Genomic DNA, 19,779 nt, shown 5'->3' with positions numbered 1-19,779 from the left:
CCCCCACCCCTCACTCCCCATCCCCTTCACTGGACACAGCCCGAGAGCTGTGCACACCTCCCCACCCCACCTCCAACAATGGAGAGAGATGGCCTCACCCCTCGCCACAGGCATGGGAGAACTGGCCATGATGACATAGGCGGAGAAGAGCTGACTCTGTCCCTTGCCTGAGTAGGGCAGCCCCAGTGGCCTGGACTGACGAGCTCAGCAGTCACCCAGGCCCACATCCAGGGCCTTGGGTTGGCCCCCTAACATCTATCCCCTCTATGCCCTGCTGGAGCATGTGAAAGAACTGGCCTTGTGGAATGATACCCGCAGGATCTCCATGACTCCGGGAGGCCAAAGGATATCCAGAGGAGTTTCAGTAAGGGCCCAGTGGTGATGGTGGACCAGGAATCAGAGGCCTGGAACCAGACCAATGAGTCAGGTGTAAGTAAGGCTGATGCTCCCTCCAGGTAACACTAAGATGAATGAAGAGGTATTGAAGAGGCAGGAAGGATGCTTCCATCAACAAACCAAAGAGGGTTTGTTTGTTTTGTGTTTAATTTTTTTTAAAATTTATTTATTTATTATGTGTACAACATTCTGCTTCCCACACACCAGAAGAGGGCGCCAGATCTCATAGATGGTTGTGAGCCACCATGTGATTGCTGGGAATTGAACTCAAGACCTCTGGAAGAGCAGTCAGTGTTCTTAACCTCTGAGCCATCTCTCCAGCCCTTGTGTTTAATTTTTAAAATTTTTCTCTTTTGGGGACACTACAAGGGTGAGGGGCAGATATAGGGGGAACTGGGAGATGAGTGGAATTGGGGTTCATGATGTGAAATTCCCAAAGAATCAATAAAGAAATTATGTTTTTAAAAAAAGTAAAATAATAATTTTCAAAGTCTTTAAAAACGCAGAAGAGGGTTAGAGAGATAGCTGATGTAGGTGAGTCTTCTATCTATCTGTTTCTTTCATTGGTTAATTAATAAAGAAAACTGCTTGGCCTGTTAGGTCAGAACATAGGTGGGTGGAGTAGACAGAACTGAATGCTGGGAAGAAGGGAAGTGAAGCAGACACTATAGCTCTCTCTCCAAGATGGACATAGGTTAAGATCCTTCTGGTAAGCCACCACCTCGTGGTGCTACACAGATTATTAGAAATGGGTTAATCAAGATGTGAGAATTAGCTAGAAAGAGGCTGAAACCAATGGGCCAGGCAGTGTTTAAAAGAATACAGTTTCCATGTAATTATTTCGGGTGTAAAGCTAGCCGTGCAGGAGCTGGGTGGGAACACAGCCTGCCGCTCCCTCTACAGATAGCTCAGTGGTTAAGAGCACTGGCTGCTCTTCCGGAGGACTCAGGTTCAATTCCCAGCACCTACATGGAGGTTCACAACCATCTGTAACTTTAGTTTTAGGGGACCCAATGCCCTCTTGTGTCCTCTGAAGGCACCAGGCATGATTCACAGACATACATGCAGATAAAACACCCATACATATAAAATAAAATACTAAAATAGTTAAAAATGCTGTGTCTTGGAACAGCCTCGACAAAAATATCTCCTGCCAGGATAGAGGCATGGGGATTTAGAAAATATTAGTAAAGAATATGAAGACACGAATGCAGATAATAAAATAGATAAACATAGAATAGTATCAGGAGGGAATTCCAATGAGTATTGAAATTCGCCCGCATTTAGTTTCCAATTGCTTTAAATACCCCTGACCTCAAAAGGTAGGAGTAAGACAAAAAACTGTATTAACATGATACAAGGAAATAAATGACCAGTTAAAGGTAGTGGGCTACATCCATAGTTAAACATTCTGTTGCTAGAACAAAACAAGTCACGCTCATACCGTAGACCAAAACATTCTGTAGGCAAGCCATTCCCTCAGTGGAATTCAAAGTTATTTCCTTAAGGGAACTAGAACTTAGTTGGATCTTTAGACTCTTGGAGTAAAAGCATGTCTATTTCTCTATTCCTGAAATACAAGGCCTGGGTATTAGCCATACCTGTTGGGTCTAACCCTGAGAGAGCAGATCTCTCTGATCTAAATCTAGGTGGGACCTTTGTTTGAGGTAGAAACACAGTAACTTTGAAGGACTAGAGGTAAGTTCCAACTCTCTGACCTTTGGTCAACTTGGAAATAGGCTCACATTTTTGGGCCTCACCAATGCAGAAGTTTAAAAAGAAACAAACATAGATTCTGCTATTTGGTGCCAGTTGTTGGAAGTATTGTGTACACAAGATTTTAACTGTCACTGTTCTCTGCAGCTATGACATTCACAGTGTACATAAATCTTAGCAGGACTGTTTTCCAGTCGTGTGATGTGCCTCCCCGCAGTGTTCCTCACAGGCATGCTGCCAGATGGTTCCTGAGGAAGATCCCTCTGTGTTTTTCTCACTCTTCCCCTACAAATGGGCAGATGGGATATTCCCATTTCTCTCCACTATGAATAACACCACAGCAAACCTCTTTTTTTTCTGTGTTTGAAGTGATTTTCTTAGGCTTCGACTCCAGCCAGTAAGAAATTTTTGGATATTTTTAAGGCTCTTGACTCATTTGGCCAATTTGTTGTTTTTACAGGTTTTGCATGAATTCACATTCCTGCGAGAGTTCTGATTTGATTCTGAATATAAAGTGTGATGCTGGAGAGCGGCTCCAGTTAGGAGAGTTCGCTGCTCTTGCAGAGGACCGGAGTTCAGTTCCCAGCACCCACATCTGACAGATGTCGGGCAGCTCACATCTGTCTGTCACTCCGGCTCTAGGGATCTGACATCCTTTTCTGGCCTCTGTGAGGGATCTTGTGGACACTCGGTTGTGCTCTCTCTCACTCTTTCACACATACAAATAAAAATAATAATAAAATAAATCTCTTAAAGAGTTATAAATGTGGGGTGACCTTGTCTCTTTTTTCACCCCTTCTCTGGTAAAAAAAAAATCCTGTGTAGACGTAAACTTTAAAGGTTGTGACACATGAGCAATACTCAGCTCCCCCCATTTAAGCATTCTGGTCCTTTCTAGAAGATGCTGTCGAGCCGACTCCCCCTTTTGACCATTTCTGCCCCTCCCCCTCGGGAGTCAGTGCCCTCGTCTGATCTTGCAGCAATCTAGAAGCTGACTGTTATGGATTATATGTGAACTGCCCCTCAAAGGCTCATGTGTTTGAGCAATTAGTCCCCAGTTGATGGTGCTGTTTTTGGAGACGGTGAGCCTTCAGGAGATGGGGCCTAGCTGGTGGAATCGGGTTACTAGGAGCAGGCCTTTGAGGGCTACATCCACTTCTGCTTCTGGTTTATCTTCTGTGCTTCCTGGCCCACCAAGATGTGAGAAGTCTGCATCACATGTTCCTGCTGCCGTGAGCTCTGCCGTAGCTCTTCCTCTGAAATCCCTCTGAAACTGTGAACCAAAACCAAACCCTCCCTCCCTGAATTTGTGAGGTGGCTTATGATAGCAATGTCGAGAGTAGCTAAAACCCCAACTGGATAGCCTTGACTGATTTCCCTGCTAGTCTGTAGCCATGTTGATGAATTCAGATTCTTTCTAAGGTATCCCAAGTCCCACTGCAGCTGGAGGGACCGAGAGCTCAGTCTAATTATCTGGCCAATGAATTCACCCTTCCTTTCCCCCTAGGATGTGAGACAGAGTTGCTTACAGGTTTTGCCAATTTAAACTCCACCTGGAAGGGGGAAAAACTTGCTCACCCTCTTATTCTGCTTATTCTGGTGCTGGGAGAAAAGGAGAGGTGATAATATTTACAGTATCTGAGGAGCCTCCCTCCTGTGGGAAGTGAGTAACGGAAGCAGAGAGAGCATAGAGGCATCTGTGAGCCCTTGGAGAGCTCAGGAAGAAACAAGCAAGCTGCCACCAAAGCCTGTCAGGTTGCCAGTGCCCCAGGGGAGGAACTTCTGCCCTGATTGTATTGTTTTGCACAACAGGGTGAAGGGGGAGGGATGGAGGGAGGGAAGAAAGAAGAGAGAGAGAGAAAGAGAGAGAGAGAGGATGCAGAGCTGAGGGAGGAATCTCCATGTTGACTTTGATTTAAACTGACAAGTCTTACAACAAAGACTTCCCTTGCAGAAGCTTTTTGGGAGTGGGAGAATACAGTGAGAGCTTTGGAGCTCAGAGAAGGGCACAGGAGTTCAGGGTTCAGACTAGGGAGCTGGGAAGTACCTGATAATGGTGGCAGAGCTGACATTCCCGATGCACTTACTGCATCCCGGGAACCGTCCAAAACCCTTCACACAGGATGGACTGTTTCTCAGTATGAAGTCACCCAAACCTAAGGATGAGGGTCGGGACTCAGGCTGGTGGGTTGGCGCTGTGAGCATCCTGGGAACAATACAATGGACTGGAGGGCCCTGGGGAGATGGCTCAGAAGATAAAGTATTTGCCAAGTAAAGCTGAGTGAGAGTCAGAGCTCAGTTTCCAGGCCTTATGTAAGAGAGTGAAAGCTCTCTGGCTGTCATCCCAGTGCCAGGGAGGTGAAGATAAGAGGATCACGGGACTTTTAGGCGGTCAAGGTGAATGGTGAGCCTGAGTGAATGAGAGACCATGCCTCAGAAGAATAAGATGGTCAGCAACTGAGAAAGATATAGGACATCTGTCTACTTCTGACCTCTGTGCACGCACGCACGCACGCACTCACGCACACACGCAGAGACATAGAGAGAGATGGAAAGAGACAGAAAGAGACAGAGAGACAGAGGGAGATTGAGGAGCGAGCAGAGCTTTCAAGTACAGAACAGAACATTAGATGGTTTTCTGGGAATCCCACGGTCTAATGATCCAGGCTCCAAATCTGGGGCTCTCCCAAACCTGGGCCTGGAGCTCTCCCTTCCCTCCAGTTGCTCCTGGCTCAAGTCCTCTCCCAAACATCAAACTTCACTCCTACCCACCCCTGTCTCTGAATCCCACCCGACTATTGCCTAACTTCTAACCCCAGCTGCCCGGGGCTCCATCCACCTTCCACATCACTCAGACCTCCGTAAACACATCTATTTAGTATCCAGCCCGCTGACCGCAGTGGTGAATTTATACGCTTGCCTCTCCAGTCATGGAAATGCTTGTCAGGTGAAGGGACAGCCGAGGAGTTAGGGAGACTCCAGGGAGGCAGCGATTTATGGAATAAGGGTGATTTCCAAGCCACTGTCCGTCACTTTTTAAACGCCTTCTCAGGCTTTCTTGGAGGACACACAAGCCCACAGATTTGTATTGAGAAACACCGACCCCTTTTCTCCCCACGCATCCACAAGGTCAGGTGCATCCCCGGTTTTATATAGGAGTGTTATTGGAAACGGCCAGGACCACCCCAGCCCCAGCTGGCCTCACCAGAATGCTCATTTCTTTGAGCATATTGCTGGGACAATGAAAGAGAGGCCAGTGACAGAGGATCATTTCACAAGTGTGTCTCTGCTTCTGTGATAGAGAGAAAAGTATGTCTAATGTGTGAATCCAGAAATGGATGAAGGAGAAAGTCCAATTTTACACAATCAGTATTTAAAAATTGTTTTCTTTTAAAATTTTAATTACATTTACTTGTTTATTTGTGTGTCCTTGTGTGTGTGTGTGTACACACATGCCAGGGTGTGCACGTGGAAGTCAGAGGACAACTTGTAGGAGTCTGTTCTCACCTTCATGGGGGTCCTGGGGATCGAACTCAGGTTGTCAGGCTTGTTTACAAGCCTCTCTCTCTCTCTCTCTCTCTCTCTCTCTCTCTCTCTCTCTCTCTGTCTTTCTCTGTCTGTCTCTCTCTCTGTCTCTGTCTCTGTCTCTCTCTATCTATCTATCTATCTATCTATCTATATATATATATATATACAGTATCCTGCCTGTAGGCCAGAAGAGGCACCAGACCTCATTATAGGTGGTTGTGAGCCACCATGTGGTTGCTGGGAATTGAACTCAGGACCTCTGGAAGAGCAGCCAGTGCTCTTAACCCCTGAGCCATCTCTCCAGCCCCTTGATAAGCATCTTCACCCACCAGCCATGATTGCTAGTTTTGAAACCGAGAAGGCAGAGTCATGATTACTCTTTGTCTCACAGATTGTTGGTGACAGGCAAGGCATAGAGTCATGGAGACATCTCTGACCTTGGGCTGTTGGTCACTTTCAGCGTGGACTAAGTCAGTCAGTGCATTTATCGAGCAGTTGCTATGTGCCAGGCTGTGTACTCGGAGGTGCAAATACATGGATGAGCAAAACAAAGTTCGACCTAGTTGGAGGAGACAAAGTAATTATCGGATGTATAATACATCCAGGACTGATGGATGCCGTGGAACAATCCTTCACGGCAAGGGGAAGGGATGGACTTTGCCTTTTCTGTAAGAACTTGCTAGAGAAGGACTCTCTGCCGAGAAGGGCGAGAAGTGAACCAAATGAGGAAGGTGCCCAGTGGGTGCCTGGAGTCAGAACCTTCCAGAGAGAAAAGAACAGCACCTCTATGGCAGAATCATGCAGGGTCCTCAGGCCAGGCCTGAGTGAGGGTGATGACGTCAGAGAAGACCCCAAGGGTAAGATCAGAGGTGATTCTGTTGACTGAGGAAGAACATGGAGAGGTGTGACATTTGCTGGAAGAGACCCTATCTACTGGCATGTGGAAATACCAGCAGAGGATTGTGGGTAGGAGCTGGGAGAGCAACCAGGAGACCGTGATAGTATGGACTATGTAGAGTAGTGGAGCGGTCAAGAAATTGGAAGGTTCTAGAAATATCTGGAAGGCAAAACTGACTGGATTTGCTGGTGTTCCAATGGAGGGTGCGAAGGAAAGCCCTTGTTAGCTTATCGTTCATTTGTGGGGGTGTCAGGCGGTAAGGGATGAAGCTCAATTGGTGGAGCGCTTATCCAGCATGCAAAGGGCCTTCAGTCTGATCCCCAACACCACCCAAGGTTGGCATGGTGAGGACGTGCCTGCAATCCCAGTTCAAAGCTATCTTTAGCTAGATATTGAGTTAAAGGCTAACCTGGGCTACATGAGACCTTGTCTTAAAAGGGGGTGGGGAAGAAGAAAGGTAACGAGGAGAGAGGACAACCACATTGTTTGACTAGAGTAACCGCATTTGTGAGGTTGGCACCAGTAAATGGGGTCACCACACAAAAGAGGTCTGAAAAGACGGCACACAGTCAGAGGAGCCGAAGGAACGCACGTCGGTGGATAAGAGGAGGTGGGCCAGTGGAAGGCACATTCCCTAAGTGGGAGAGGAGAGGAGGGTCCACCAGTGACGTCCAAAGGTTGCTAATGGTGGAGGGATGAAATTTGACCCCTGCAGGTCATGATGAGCCTAACAAGGGCGGGTGAGGTGCCGTGGGCACAAACGCCGGACTCAGCAGCCCCGAGAGCCCCGATGGGAAAGATGCCATGAAGCCATGAACTAGCCGTTGACATTTGGGGTGGGCGCTGTCTGAGGGGCATTTCGTTCACTTGCATCTACACTTTTGTAGCCTGTAGATATAACCCAGCAATGGCGGTGACGGCGGGGGGGGGTGGGGTGGGGTGGGGTGGGGTGGGGTGGATTCGATAGCACAGGACAGAAGCTCCAGGGCCATAACTTTCTCCTCTCTTTATTGTAGAGCTTGGAGCATTGATCAATGTGTTTAGTAATTGTTTGTGGTTGATGTTCCTGTGAATGTCTCTGGCATTTATTTCCCCTTTAGGCAAATGTTGTTTTCCTCAAATATGCCCATGGAACTAGACCGGATCCATTTAACGATGAAAGAGCCCTGGAAAAAAGCAAATCCCCTGACTTGGGTCCGTGAGCCCTTCTTAGCTCTTATCACTTATTTGTAGGGGTGTCAGCAGAATCGATACCGGCGAGTTACTGTTATTGAAAGCTCAGTGTGCGTTTTACATGAATTATCTCTGCAAACCATTGCTGTGATGTATGTGCTATTGATTATCTCGGTTTAATGAAGAAACCCGTTTCAGAGGTTAAACCGCATACCCAAGTCTGAGGGTAGCACGCGGCGGAACCTTGGCTTTAAACCAGACCGCGTCTCTGAATCGAGGCGCCTTGGAGAGCTGCTCCACTCCCCTAGAGGGGCTGTCATACCCAAACTTCCACTACAGGCAGATGCTGGCACATAGAGTCTGCACTTTTTGTTTCTGCCAGATTGAGCCAGGGAGTGTGTCTCTAGTGGCAAGTCCCCCCACCTTCAGTCTGTGCGGTACCTGCTGATCTTGAGCAGCAGGGGGCGCTCTCCCGCCACGCGAGGCCACGCAGTGAGGTCTCCTCGCTGTAGATTGGAGAGACTCCTTTGCTGTCTGCCCCAGCTCCTGTGTCAGCAAAGCTACCTCATAGAATCACAAGATTCTGTAGAGGTTCGTGGGGGGAAAAATCTATGCCCTGGTGATAGGGTCTTAGGGTAGACAGAGGTAGCAAGCCCCAGCCCTTGGGTGCTGATGTTAAAATAGGGAGGTTCAAAGAAGGGCACCAAGCTCAAGGCCTGGCCTCTGCCAGGGATCCTAGGTGATGGATGCCTAGCTCAGGCCTGGGAAGGGGTGTGGAAGCCCTAAGGTCAGGCAGGCACTCAACAAACATCCCCCTTCCCCCTTTTCTAATTTCTGCCCGAGCTGGTTTCTCTCTAAGACTCCAGCTTAGAGAGACCACTGAAATACCGATGTCTGCTTGGGAAAGCAGCTTCCTGCGCTTGCAGGAAAACAACAACGAGAGGCAAGCTCTGTGGCTTTGGAGCAAAGGACAGTGAAGAAGCAGGTGTTGTTACTCAGCCCCCACCCTCCCCTGCCGCTTCCCCGAGACACCGCTGGCCATTTGCTACTCCCGTGTGACAGGGAGCAACTGTCCCTAGGGAAGGCCAGAAGCAAAGGGCAGCCATGTGATGGGCGCCCGAGTCCTGGTGCCACTACAGCTGTCGGCTGCACGTGACTGCTCCAGTCCTGGCCAGAGGCACTCCAGGCCACAGAGGGACGCAGCTGCTCCTGCTGAGTGCTGGGAAGTCTGTCTCGTTCAGATCTGTAATACCAAGTCAGGAAGCAAAGCTACGGGGGAGGTGGAAGGACCGGAGCCTCTCCCGGCTTCTAAAGCATCCCGATTTGACCTCTGTGTCCTGTACGCTTGTCACCAGGTTTTTTGACTAAGGCTGGCTTCGCTGGGGTGACTATGACCCGGGACTTCCAGAGGTGGCTATGTCAGGGAGCAACCAGCGCCCTGGAGTGGACTCAGATACAAACCTAGTCCTTGATTTGGGGAACAGCGCTGGGCCACTAATGTGTTCCCAGCTGGAGGAGTCAGCCATGGAGCGGGATAGCAATCCCTAGACTCTGCAGATTCTTTGAATCATTCTTTTCTTTTTGTTGGTTTTGTTTGTCTTTTTATCTGAGACAGGACCTCACTATGAAGCCCAGGCTAGCCTTGGATATGATCCCTCTGCTTCAGCACCGCCCCCCCCCCAGACACTGGAATCCAGAAATGTGTGGGTTCCTCCCTCTTTGGAAACAGTAGCTCTGCAGTGTTCAGAGCCTCAGCTGCTCCATCCACCATTCGCCAGTTAGGAAGCATTGCACTTCCAGGGGATGAGACTCATAGCAAAGATCAACCGGGCAGCAAGTGTCAATCACCTCCTGAATGTAAGAAACGGAGCCCTGGAGGGGCTTGTTCTGTTGCTGAAGAGATACAGCCCTAATGCATGGGAGTCCAGGATGATGGGAGGCAATCTCAGTGCCCATAGAAGAGAGGTTGTTGGTCTCGCCAATGGATTATTAAATGCATGGCTCTAGAAGTAGCCTGCATGATTCAGCAGGGCTGCACTGGTAAGGTGGGCACGGGAGGGACACCATGTTCCAGTTGTTCCTTGAAGTCTGAATGCGTCAGACTGTAGGGAGGGGGGAAAAGAAACACAGTGTCCTGTTTTGTTTGGAAAACACACGAGACCCACTATTCTTTCTGAATGATTCCAGGTCACTGCTCCTCACGTCACCAGGGTGCCCAGAACAGATCGCCGCATGAATAAGGATGACATCTTCGAGTACCTGCTGTGCTCCAGTGATTGCATGGGACGCGTTAGAAACATTTCTGATATTTTCAGCAATAATTCCTGGAACAGCATCCTCCATGCTGATCTATATCGAGGCAAATGGGATGCAAAAAGCATAGATGTTTTGGCCAAGGTCAGGTGACCGCATCAAGGCGAAGTCAGGCTTTTAGGATCGTTCCAGCTGACTCGAAGCTGAGAGCTGAGATCTGCAGGCCAGCCCCATTTATAGGCTCTTCTAAAGGCTGCCTATTCCTCCACGTAGAAGTAACTCTGCTGCCAAGGGCGTCCAAGGATCACACAGATTGAAAATGGGATTCCTTATTATTTTGTCTTTTATTTTAAAAAAGTTTTATTGTTATCTATTTTTATTACTTCTTTTAATATTTATTTATTATGTATACAATATTCTGTCTGTATGTCTGCACCAGACCTCATTACAGATGGTTGTGAGCCACCATGTGGTTGCCGGGAATTGAACTCAGGACCTTTGGAAGAGTAGGCAATGCTCTTAACCATTGAGCCATCTCTCCAGCCCCCTATTTTTATTACTTTTAAAGTGTGTGTGTGTGTGTGTGTGTGCGTGCATGTGCGCGTGCCTGTGTGTGGTGTGTGTTCATGAATGGAGGTACCTACAGAGTCCAGAAGATGTCAATGAGTGCTGGGACCTGAATTTGAGTTCTCAACAAGAACAGTACACACACTTAATTGCTGAATCATCTCGACAGTCTTCCTTAAAAAATTATTTTTAAATTATGCATATAGGTGAGGATACATGCATGAGTGCAGATGCCCAAAAAGTCATTAAAAAAAAAAAGGAAGAAGAAGCCTCAGATCTGGGAGCTGGAGTTACAGACAGTTGCGTTGTCTGCTGGATGTCCGTTGGATGCTGGAGACTGAATTTAGGTTCTCTGTAAGAGCAGTACTTGTTCTTAACCACTGAGCTATCCCTCCAGTTCCTCTTTTTATTCTACCCCCAACTCCAGGTAATGGAAGAGATACCCAAACAAACACTATTGCTTCCAATAAAGATCACTACGTTATGGCTGAGCGTGCCTGAAGAGTTCAGAACTGGGTGGATGGTCTGAACAGAAGGCAGCTTTCAGAAGGCAGGGATCCTAGCCACCCAAAAGTCCCTGGAGGAAATGAAGGATTTTGCTCCCCCCTTGACCCTCAATGCCCTCCCTCTGCAGATGCTCATGGGATTCTGCCAAGGCGTTCAACTCCAGCACCAGAGGAAGCAGTGCATGGGGAGAGGCCAGCGCTGCAAACCCGCAACCCCCAGGTTCTCAGCGGTGGAGGACTATACAGGGTCCAAGGTGGCTGGTGGTTGAGCTGTGGGCATAACACTTGAGTCTTGGTGGTTCCAGGTCCTTCGCTTTTCTAGGCATGAGGTGATTCATGCCTGCTTCCTGTTCTGTCCTCAGGGTGTCAAGGATCCACTCGGCACCTGTATTAGTCTATTCTGGCTTCGAGAAGAACATGCTATGGACCATATGGCTTCTAAACAACAGGCACCAATCTCTCCATTGTGAAGTTCAAGATCAAGAGATTCTGTGTTGCCTGGCGATGGTGGCCCACACCTTTTATCCCAGCACTCGGGAGGCAAGGCAGGTGGATCTCTGTGAATTTGAGACTAGCCTGGTCTACAGAGATAGTTCCAGGTCAGCCAGGGCTACACAGAGAAACCCTGTCTTGAAAAACGAAAACCAAACAACGGGGGGCAGGGGGGGAGAGAGAGAGAGGGAGAGAGAGAGATTCAGTGTGTCACAAAGGCCAGCTGTCCTCTGGCCATGTCCTCCCTTGCCTGAAGGAAGGAGTCTTTGGAGTCTCACTCACAAGGGCACTAATCCCATTCACGTGGCTCTACCTCCAGGACCCAGCAGCTCTCAAAGGCCTGCTACTAACCTGCACACCGTGGACCAGGATTTTAACATTTGACTGGGAGGGGCATAAAATGACTCTGTCCCCGACACACCCTTCAAACGCCCTTAGGATTCAAAACGCTGTGGGAATTCTCCATTAGGGAAATAAAACCATGTTCTGGAAAGAACTATACAGAAAGAGAAAGCATATGAGTGTGGGACAGGGAGCATCAGTGTCCTCGTTCCTAAAGATCACTGCTGTGAACGTGGGGTGCTCTGGTCATGACGTAATAGCTTCGGTGAGTGCACACAGCCTTGCGGGCCTTTCACTGAAGCGGAGCTCAGCTCCTGAACTCTCTGGGGACATCATCTGAGCTCCACCGCATCGGACATTCCGTAGCCTTAGCCTAATTGCTGCAACCCCTATACAACCGACCATCTCAGCCACTCTAGACTCCAGGTCACACTGCAGTGGATATGTTCGCCTATAAAGATTTTCTGACATTTTGGTTTATAACTCAGATAGATTCCCAGAACTGGAATTGAGGAGGCCAAGAGCAGGAACATGTCTGAGGCTCGTAATACATTTTTCCAACTTGCTTTTCAAATGGGTCAGATTAATTTATATCTTATTAGGAATCTATAAGAACATTAAACCTGGCACACCCAATCAATAGTTTCTTTTTAAAAATCAGTGTTAAGCTGCCCAGGTCTACTCTTCTTGTTAAACGAAGCCTTGTGGGTCAGGTTAGGGCTGTCTTTAACCATGTCTCCCTCCTGCTCTCCTCCTCTTCCCTGTGCCTTGACACACAGCTGTCCATTAGGACATTTGAAATATGGTGCCTGCTGATACGTATGTTTTTAAAAATAATTTATTTATTTTTTATGTGCATTGGTGTGATGGTGTCAGACTCCCTGAGTTACAGACAGCTATGAGCTGCCATGTGGGTGCTGGGAGTGTTTGAACCCAGGTCCTTTGGAAAGACAGCCAGTGCTCTTAATCACTGAGCCATTTCACCAGCCCCGATATGTATATTTTGAAGTGTTTTCCTTCTCTTGGAGGAAAACTTGCATAATTTCTGTGAAGAGCCAGGTGGTAGTAATGTTAGGCTTTTTATCTGTGCTGCAGCTGGTGAACTAAACCCTGCTGGTGTAACACAAAAACAGCTTAGGCAATACTCAAGCACGAGTGCAGCTGTGTGCCAATAAAACTTGTAGTAATAGGAGCAGCGGGCTGCTTCCCGCCACCCGGCTAGCTTTATATCCAAAATAATTACAGGGAAACTGTATTCTTTAAAACACTGCCTGGCTCATTAGTTCCAGCCTCTTATTGGCTAGCTCTTACATATTGACCTAACCCATTTCTAATATCCCTGTAACACCACTAGGTGTCTTACCAGGGAAGATCTTAACCTGTGTCTGTGTCCGGTAGGAGAATCATGGTGACTCCTCAATCTGCTTCTTTCTCCCAGCATTCTGTTCAGTCTACTCCGCCTACCTAATTTTCTGTCCTCTTAAAGGGCCAAGGCAGTCTCTTTATTTAACCAATGAAATCAACACAAAACAGCAGACTCCCACATCATTTCCCCTTTTTCTGTTTAAACGAAACAAAGTATTTCATTTTAACATAGTAAAATTACATATAGCAAAACAGTTATCAAGCAAGAATTACAGTTACAATATTTATATCTTTTATCATAAATAAGGAAAACTATAACTATCCATTCTTCAACCCCATCAAAGACTCCAGAAGGATATAATATTACCTAAGCAAATAAGAAATAAACTACAGAGACATCTCACTGCCTGGACAGTCACCCAAAGTTCCTCTGTACCGTTGGGGCATCCATCTTCAGCCTTCAGGCCCATAGTATCCAGCAGACTTTTCCATGAAGCAGGAAATTTCAAAGGCAGTTCAGTCACTATCTGCTGTGTCCTGCAGAATGTCTCGCAGACTCTTTCATGAGTCATGAACCCCAAAAGACCATCTCACCTTTAGGCAAGTTCAGCAGTCCTCTCTCTGCGGGTTCTCTGTGTCCATTTTATGCAACAGTCCAGGCAAGAACAGTTTCTTGCCCAAATGGCTATCAAACTCCATAAGGATCCTCTTCGATGCCCATCTTCCTCTCAAAGTAGATTGGTGCTGCCAGGAGCAGACATGTCTCATTGTCATGAAAAGTCCTAAGTTATTAAAATATTTTAAATGCCATATTCTGCAGCCTTTGAGAGATATGAAGAATGCCTATCTGAAATATATATCTATATATCTAGAAAATCTAAGTAACATGACTACAAACTTGACTATTATTTATGATTATCCATCAACAACCTATATTTCCTAATTATACATTACATTTTAAAAATGAACTACACAATCACAATACCTTAATCAAGATCAGAAATACATATACATATAACAAAATTGACCTTAAAATCCATACCAATGCAAATTATTCATACCTATATCAAAAACTTTATTTATAAAAAAAATGAAATAGCCACTAGATTGGATTTGAATTGCCAGCAGTTGCTGATCTCTGTTCTAGACTGGTTCAGGTCCAAATTGTGCCCCAGCCCTGGAATGACGTATGTACGTCACCCTTGGCAATGAGTAGGTGGGAGGGCTAACTTTTCAATGCTGAATTGACTTTAGATGAGCAGAAGGACATAAAACCATCAGCCCACACCTCTGCCCTGTTCTCCCTCAACTTTAGCCTTTCTGTTGGGAAGAGGGAGCAGAAAATGGAGGATTATTTATCCTTATGACTTAAAGAAAAAGCATGGTCACTTTCCTCTGCCCCTCACCCTCCACTGATCCCAAAGACAAGTCTTTCTTCAGACAAGGTGTGGAGCAGAGTCACAGGCGGGCAAGAACAATGTCACTGCTGGGACTGAAGAGACGGCTCTGCATCTAAGAGCGTTTGTTGATCTTGTGGAGGATAGAGGTCCAGTTCTGAGCACACACGCCTGGAAGTCCAGGTCCAGTGGAGCCAATGCTCTCCTCTGGTTTCTGAGGGCAACTGCACTGCATGCTCAAATTCACACACATATGTGCATAACTAGAAATAAAAATGAATTCTAAAAGTGTCACGGCCGAGGAGTACTGACAGGCACAGGTGCATCAAGTGCCTCCTATGTGTCGGAGGACCGGAGACTCCTACAGAACCCCACAGAAATCAGGTAACCTGGAGCTGCCAACAGTGAGCTCAATGCCACGGCCACTCCTGTTGCCTAGACAATGCCGGAGCTGGGCTGTGGAAAGTCACCAGGACGGTGCTACTGGGAGGTGACAGAATCGTCCAGAGGTGCGGTTTAGAAGGAGGTTCTAGGGTCACCCAGGTCGTGTCCTTAAAGGGTGTTGGAGACCTCAGTCTCTTCCTGCTCCGCCTTTGTCTCCCGGCTGTGAGGAGAGTCCCTCTGCCCACACTTCTTGCTATAGTCATTCAGTACCCCCACTGGAGGCCCAAAGCACCGAGGCCACTTTCATAGGAACCTCCCGAACCATGAGCTAAGTAAACTTTTGCTTAATAAATTATTTACCTCAGGTCTCTTATAGTCGTGGCCACCCAGCACAGAAGAGAGCAGAGAACAAAGACCTGACAGAGAGTGAAGGCTCGGGGCTGTGCCCTGGTGCTCCGTACCTCCCCCTACTCTGGTAGTAGGCCCTCGGAGTTGTCATTTCGGCTGTGTCCGTTCTCCTGCTTTAGTGTCGGGACCCTGGATAGACTCCCAAGTGACAACGCTGTTTCCAGTCTCTCTTTCGGTTAGCTATGGTCAGGGAGATACCGGTGGAAGCTCCTTGGCTATTTCTGCTTACCCACTACTTGGAAGGTACACACAATGTCTGACGTGCCAGCGGCCATGATGAAGCCTTCCTGACTAAAGCCGTGTGCTCAGGCTGGCGGAATAAAATCACAGAAATGTGGCTGCCTTACGCTGGACTCTTCTTTCTTTCTTTTAAGATGAGAGAGAAATAAATCTTTATCTTGTTCAAGTCACATTGATCAGGTCTCCTTCACAGGAAGATAAATGCGATTCCTAAGTGTTAAGGCCTCAGAGGAAACCAAAGCTTATAGGCTATAGCTCATGAGCTTTGCTAAGAGGGGTCCATCTGGTCGGATCCAAACATTGTTCTTTCCTTGTCTTCTAACCTGAGTCCTCAGATGCAATGGGAGGAAAAGATTGACGTGTGCCAGGGGTCCAACAGCAGTGGAGCCCAAGGAGAAGGAAAGAAGAGAGCCCAAAGGAGGGCTTTCCTTATTTACATCAAGACAAAGGCTACAGGAGGCCAAGCCGAGCCTTAGAAACAGATGAGACAAGATGACAATTGGATCCACGTGGGTTGATCAGCCCCACACTGGAGGCTGCTGAGTGGTGACCTTCTTCCCCCTGGCCCAGGTACTGTGAGTTCCCTGATTGTGCTGCTCAAAGGGGCAGGGTAGAAAGGAGCCAGCCGAGGCCCAGTGAAGGGCTGTCTGTGTTTCCAGTGAGTGAGAAGCTGGCCAGGCCTACCTGTTGCCAGAGCCATGGGCTTTGGCTTATGCCATGAGGTCAGCCCACTGGATACTACTTGGTTCTAGATCAGCTGTCCCTTTTGGATGGAACAGATCTGCATCTGCCACTCTCACCGTGCTCTGGTCCTCAGTTGGGATGACAACTGAAAGAAGGTCTCGTGGGGTTGGAGAGAGATGGCTTTGTGGTTAAGAGCACTGGCTGTTCTGGCTCTGTGGTTAAGAGCACTGGCTGTTCTTTCTGAGGACCCAAATTTGGTTCCCAGCTCCCACATAGTGGTTCACGACTGTTTGTAGCTACAGTTCCAGATCTGATGCCCTCTTCTGGCCTCTGTAGGCGCTGCACACACATGGTGACCATACATATATACATACAGGCAAAACACTTATATACATAAAATAAAACAAATACTTCTAAAAACAATTAAAGAAAGTGTCTCTAGCCAGGTATGGTGCCATATGTACATAGTTCCAGCCCTCAAGGGACTGAGGCAAGAGGATCCTGAATTAGATGCCATCCTGGACTATGGCATGTGTCTGTCTCAACCCCCTATCCCCCACCCCAGTCTAGGCAGCCAAAGAGGAACATTCCTTTGGAACTCTGATTTGCAATTACACCAGGTGCTACACAGACAGCCCCGGTTGATTCAAAAATGGCTCTCTGAGCTGCAGAAGGTCAGAGGTCACGCTGTCTGAGGTCAGGTGTGGGGTGAAGCTCACAGGCAGCTCACTCTGTTGAAGGACAAGGCCCAGAGGAAAGCCTGGCTCTGAACAGAGGCTAAAGGGAAGAGTTCTCACAAGCCCTCGGAAGAGGCCAGCACTTGCTTAACCTTGAAAGAAAGTCACCAGGGGAGGTTTCCCACTGTGTCCTTGTCCTGCTGAGTGTGGCAGCTCCAAGGTTCCCCTCAGACAACTCCCTATCAAGGCAATCTGCAGATTTGCCTCCTTCGTCGGCAAAGATAATGTAGGTATTTTCAGTCAGCCCAGAGCCAGAGAGATAACGGGAGAGAACTTGATTGAATGACCAAGATAAATTTACTGTACCACAGGAAATCGAAATGCAAAAATCAGGATTGGGAACAACTGAAATATTTAAAAAGAAGAAGAGAAAAGGGATGGGCCAGCTTACCCCCTCCTCCCCTGAGCTCGTGAATATTGTAAAAGATAATAGGGTAGAGAAAGGACCAGAATAGAAACTAGCCATTAAGAGAGACAGAATGACAGGGTCTGGATTACAAATGGGAATATAATTAAGGAAGGAGGAGAAGTGAGAAGGGTTTGGGGCTGCTCTCCTTGGCCTCTGGTTTCACTTGGGTTATGGCTGAGAGCTGGCCTGTCTCGCCATGGAAACCCTTTCTCTTGTCTTCTCTCTGGAGTCTGTGAGTAGGGTGGGGTCGTCATGTTTTTGGGTGGTAGGCCTGAGGACTGTAGGATAGACTGGTCCATTGGCTTGGCTGCTGTGACTAAGATACATAAGAACATAAGTAGTTTAGGGCATGGGGGTGTTTTCTTGCCTCGTGTGTAATAGTTTGAGCTGACTTTTCCACCCCAGATTCTCCCATCATCCTTGGGTGTCGTCTTCCGGGTTGAGGCTGAGTTGCTGTGGCTCCAACTCTAAGGAAAGGGACAGAACCTTGAGAAGACACAGCCACACGTCCCAGTGGCTTAGACGTGGTACCTCTCACTTCCAGTCACAGACTTTCAGGAACCTCTTAGTGGTATCACACCCATTAGCTACAGGGGCAGCTGGGAAATGTAGTTTTGCTATACATTCAGGAAGATAGGAGTAGGGTATTGGCGGATGAAGTGTTGAGGACCACAAGGAACCAAGGGCTAGAATTGGCTGGGGTGCAAGTGGCTGCTGACAGTGAAACCTTGGTCTTGGAGAGAGTTATCCATGGCTCCACGGGGACTTCTGTCTGTTGTCAAGGAGTTCAGCTGACTGCAGACCTCCATCAGGACCAGTGGGGTTTGGAAGCAGATGTACTTCTTGGTGAAGATGTGGTGCATTGTGCGTCCTTGCAAGTGATCAGCCCACATTTGTTTCCTCTAACCAATCAAGGCTACAGGAGGCAAAAAAAAAAAAAAAAAGAAAAGAAAAAGAAATGCCCTGCCCCCCTACGTGTGTGCCTGTCACCAATGACAGCAGCATCTTGCTCCCTCCCTAGCCTCTCAAATTGAGAACAAAATCAGGGACACAAGGGGGGCATGTTAAGCAATCAGTGGCTAATGGAAGGAGTAACCCTCCAGGATTGGACATTCAGGCTCAGGTACAGAGGGAAAATGCATGAAACACAGGCCACTGGTTGCAATCAGCGGCAAGGCAGGGGGCTCTTTCAGGGAGCCATGGGAGTGGGGAGTAGAGGCTCCATCCATCAGGCCCTGTCAGTTTAGACCTGGTTTGCTCTTCCTCTGAGGAGCCTGGATCAGTCATATGCTAATTGCCAGCCATTGACACAATGTTCAGAGCTTAGCCTCAGTCTTCAGAGTGTCTTTTTCCCCCCAGTGTGGTCACTTCTGCAATCAATACCTTGACAGGGACTGGCTGCTAGGCAGAAAAGATCTGACCATTTCGATCAGATCTGACCATTCCCTTCTGTTTTTAAGGATTAAAAAAAAAATCTATGCATAAAACCTTTTAGTGACCCACAGGCCACCCGTGTGGCTTGCCCACCCCCTCTCCCTGTTCATCATTCACCTGCCAGTTCTTTTTAAACAATGAAAACCATTTTCTTTCTTCAGATATAAAAGGCGTCAAGGCCTTGGCTCAAGTCAAGAGACCTGAGCTCTTTTGGGGTCTCTCCGAAGAGCTGCTGTAAGCATTGTCATCCCCAAGATCTCTCCCTGGTGTGATCTGGAAGCAGGCTTCATGCTTGCTTCTCTGGAACATGTAAGACTGTGTTTGTGCTAGAGGGTTACATTAAGGACCTAAACATTGTGATAGTGCCGGATCTTCTGGGGAAGGTGCCAGGATCTCACTCTTTGGGTTGCCTGAGGGACCCAGAGCTCACAGTGTTGGTTCAACACTGTAGTCTTATTTAGACACAAAACCTTAAGAAACCCACTTCCTGATTCCCAAGAGCCTGCCTCATTTCCTTCCTCTCCGACTTATGTAGGTTCCTGCCAGGACACTGTCTCATCTAGCTCCACACTTCTAAATGTAGAGCACGAAGCTCCTTTTTTTCTTTTCTTTTTAAAAGTAAAATTGATGTTTCCCCCTCTCCATAAGTCATGCCACACACACACACACACAAACACACACACACGCACACAAACACACACAAACACACACACACGCACGCACACACACACACACATATATATATATATATACATACATACCGGGAGCTATGGAGTAACCAGGTGATTGCATTAAATATCAATTGCTTGGGCTTGGCAGGAGGCAGCCATGGTCCATCCCCAGTTCTGTG

Source organism: Microtus pennsylvanicus, chromosome 11 (assembly GCF_037038515.1).
Source record: "Microtus pennsylvanicus isolate mMicPen1 chromosome 11, mMicPen1.hap1, whole genome shotgun sequence".
Lineage (NCBI taxonomy): Eukaryota > Metazoa > Chordata > Mammalia > Rodentia > Cricetidae > Microtus > Microtus pennsylvanicus.
Note: the sequence above shows the minus strand (reverse complement) of the source record.